The following is a 4,342-nucleotide window of genomic DNA, read 5'->3' as shown; positions in this document are numbered from 1 at the left end:
TAAATATACCACTACGTTTTCCACTATATATTTGGCTCTTTCTACACAAAAAGTCTTTCCTGTAGCTATACTTTATTACATTCTAAAAATAAATGTTTGAAGGCAGGCTTCCTTTTTCTGGGCAATCAGATAGTAATATAGAGTGAAGACTTCAAAAGTAAAAATCAATGAGGATTTTTTTATTACCATCAACCTTCTCAAAGATGATGAAAGCCGAATGTGAAATGTCAATATTCTTAATGCCAAATATTTGATGAACTGCAATAATACATTAAAATAATTGGAAAAGATGATTTTAATCATCATACAAATATGTTATTCAGGTAACGTTAATAAGAATAAATAACCAAAACCAAGCTAGAAGATCAATACTCCTTCCTTATAATACAAACAAACACGACACTAATTTTCAGAAATCATGTCATTTAAGAAAATGTTTATACGTTTTTTTTTATTTGACTTCTAATATAAAGTTTATTTTGTCTTCAACATTAGTAATTGTGAGTTCATTCATACTATTAAAGTAGAACGTCACTTCCGGCCCTTGGCAAAATAATGTAATTGGCTCTCGCCTCCTCATCTGATCTCTCTCCTTCCCTTCACTCATGCTCCCTTTCTTACTCTGGGCTCTCTAGTTTCTACACTTGTCCCATTAAAATATTTTATGACACTCACACAGAGGCGAAAATGACTGAAAAGAATTTAAAAGTGCTAAAAACATATGTATCCCCAGTGTATGGTGTATTCATTGAGATAACACAAGTAAACTGCCTATCACAACTCCTGACACAAAGTAGATGATTCATAATTGTAAATTTCCCCTTTTTGCAGCTTTGCACCTCACTGCCTAATAACAGTCATTCACACTTTTAAATACTAAACCCTTGTCAGCCCCCTTGCTTAACATATTTACATATGCATCGCCTAATTTAATCATCACAACAACCATAAACACTAGCTTATTATTATCCTCATTTTACAGATTTAACTGATAATGCCACATTCATATTGTGGCCTTTTTGATTCCTGGATTCTTTTCTAATCCTCTACTCTTTATCCTCATATTCATATTACCCCAGTCCTTTACTTGTAATTTTTTTTAAAACCTAGATAATCCCCTCCCCTGGGGATTCTGATTAAGAAGATCTGGGATGGCAAAGGAGAATGTGTGTGTGTGTGTGTATATATATATATATATATATATATATGTATATATATATATATATAATATGTGTGTGTATACGTATATATATACACACACATATATACATACTTTTTTTTTTATTTTTAGGGGGAGAGCACAAGTGGGGGAGGGGCAGAGAGAGGGGGACAGAGGATTTGAAATGGTCTCTGGGCTGACAGGAGCCCAACGTAGGGCTCGAACTCACAAACCAGAGATCATGACCCGAGCCAAAGTCAGAGGCTCAACTGACTGAGCCTCCCAGGTGCCCCAACCAGCCCTGTACTTATTGAGACCCTTGCTTAGTCTTTGGCTTTTAATCTCCTGCTACTCCCCTACAAGTGTACGAGTTCAGCACACCACCACACAAGAGCCAGTGTCACTGCAGGTAACAAAGAAATGATGGATACTGTACACAACCTTTTCTTCTATTCTTTTCCATTGCAAAATCACTCAATAGATCAGGTTCACAATGGCACACACTCCCGTTAACATTGTGATTCAGGATCTTTTATTTTACCCCTTTCTTGCTCTTTGAGGAAGACATGGTCACAGCGACAGCGGAACTTTGGGGACCCCACGGTCCTGCTACCGACTCACCACTGTTTGCTTTCCTGGAGGAACAAGTCGGTCAGGAAGTCGCACTGTAGCCATGGCTTTTAAAGACACTGGGAAGACACCCGCGGAACCAGGGGTGGCGACTCACTGAATTAGAATTACTCTAACCAGCTGCAATGTAAAATCTTTGGAGAAGGTATGTACTGACTTGATCAAAGGTGCAAAGGAAAAGAATCTCAAAGTGAAAGGACCAATTTGGATGCCTCCCGAGACTCTGAGAATCACTATAAGAAAAACTCCTTGTGGTGAAAGTTCTAAGACTTGGGATCATTTTCAGATGAGGATCCACAAGCCACTAGTTGATTTGCACAGTCCTTCTGAGACTGTTGAACAGATTATTTCCATCAGTATTTAGCCAAGAGTTGAGGCTAAAGTCATCATTGCAGATGCTTACTTACATCGACCTTTTTAATAAGTTTAATATGTTTACAAAAAATATGTTTACAGAAATACAAGTATGATAGTCTGCTAACTGTCCAACCAAACCAGTTATCTTATTTCCCCAGTGGAATAGGAAAAAGAATAACTAGACCATATATTTCCAAACCTCTCTTCAGTTACCTTGGGTCATGTGGCTAATTTTGGTCAATGGGATGTGAATTAGTGAGATATGTATAACCTCCACATGATCTCCAATATACTAAATGGCAACAACAACGTTAGGTCTTTGCTTACTCCTAAATTCTATCATGAAAGGCCTGAGACTCAGTTTTGACCATGCTGATAAAGGCAATTCTTTTCAGTAGCGATAGGCAAACTTTTTCTGTAAAGGGCCAAACAGTAAATATTTTAAGTTGTACTGACTATACAGGGTCTTTGTTGCAACTACTCAAGTCTATCGTAGCACAAAACCAGTCATAGACAATGCATATACAAATGAAAATAGTTGCATTCCAATAAAAGTGTATTTATTAAAAACAGATGGTTGGTGGAACAGATTTGACCCACTGGCTATGATTTGCTGATCCCTATTCTAGGGGGTGGTATATACAAGAAAACAAGAAAAAAGAAACCTCAGAGTCCCTGAATGTCCACCAGTCAAGTCTGGACCCCTGGTATCTGGATTTGTTGTTACATGAGAAATTTCTTTCTTTTGTAAGCCACTCAACTGGGGGGGGTCCTTTGTTATAGCAGCTTTAGCTTTACCCTAACTGATATGATGAGTGATGGAGATTGATTATGAAAGCTTGAATCTGCAAAGAAAAAAAATTAAGTGAAATCATCTGATGTGTATTTCATGAATAGTTAAATAAGCAAATACTTGGCACACGCTTTCCAAACTGATTGCCATGAGTTAAGGAACCAAAACTGCTTAAGGGGGAAGCAGCTGCTGGATGTGATCTGCTTTACCAGTTTCTAGAAACCCGAATTATCAGAAAATTTGCGATAGCCTTTATTTGTATTTTTTAAAGGAATCAAAGCCTTCAGCTCTGTTGCTGAATTTCAGTTAGCAAACAGTGAGAGGGTAGATCATCTGACAAAAGCAGTGGCCTACTTTGCCTGTGTATGTAGCTGTCCCTATTAATGCAAGTATGCTAAAAGGCCATATCAACACAATTCTACATACTGTGGGCCTCAGTTACACATGGGAGGGGCACTTGAGTCTATCTAAATTGTAGATCTTAAATTGTACCTTCTCCGCCACATTTGTTATTCACTCAATCAGTAAGTTGACAGATTGCTAAATAGCCTTTGAATTCTTTATCAGAACTTATAAATATATAAAGGAAACAGTCTTCCCTTCTTCATTGGGTAGACCACTTCGCAGAATAAATCTACCTTGATGGCATTTGTTCATCTTGTATAGTCATTGTTAAATCTAGCCATACTTCTATATCATTGAGGAAGCAGATTTAAAATGCATATTCTCAGGTATTGCTCTCAAAGTGTATATTATAGTAAAATTAGTATAGAGCCCAGAGTGTGTGTGTCTGTGTATGTTTTAAATTTTTTTAATGTTTATTTATTTTTAAGAGAGAGAGAGAATACAAGTGGGTGAGGAGAAGAGAGAGGAGGAGACACAGAATCTGAAGCAGACTCCAGGCTCTGAGCTGTCAGCACAGAGCCTGATGCAGGGCTCGAACTCATGGACGTAAGATCATAACCTGAGCCGAAGTCAGATGCTTAACCGACTGAGCCACCCAGGCCATCCCACCAGATCATAATGTATCCTTTAAGCCACATATCCACATACTTAGTTTGGGAAGCACTGGTATAAAAAATTACAGTAAATATACAGGTTGACTCAAGTGTGATCTTTGCATAGGATATTTGTCACAACTTTCCAAAAAGACACGAATCCATTAAGAGATGGCCTCGGAGGACAATTATTAAATCAAACAAAGTGAACAATGCTTACAATTTTTCTTTCCCAAGCCATCTTTTCCCTATTTACCCATCACTGTTAGTTGAACAATCAGCTTCCCCTTTCCTGAGGCTTTTAAATATTAACCACTTTCCCTCCGGCCCTTTCCATAGAAAAGACATCCTCAAGTTTTACTGTTCCAGTACTTTCAACTCCTAAAGAGAAAGAACTGTGTTTCT

At 37.7% G+C, this 4,342-nt stretch overlaps 1 pseudogene; it reads left to right on the top strand.

The window, feature by feature from the left end:
- The first annotated feature begins 1,832 nt into the window (after positions 1-1,832).
- Positions 1,833-2,210, top strand: LOC115506856 (annotated as a pseudogene).
- Positions 2,211-4,342: the final 2,132 nt, after the last annotated feature.

This window comes from Lynx canadensis, chromosome X (assembly GCF_007474595.2).
Source record: "Lynx canadensis isolate LIC74 chromosome X, mLynCan4.pri.v2, whole genome shotgun sequence".
Lineage (NCBI taxonomy): Eukaryota > Metazoa > Chordata > Mammalia > Carnivora > Felidae > Lynx > Lynx canadensis.
Note: the sequence above shows the minus strand (reverse complement) of the source record. Positions and strands in the feature narration are given on the sequence as shown.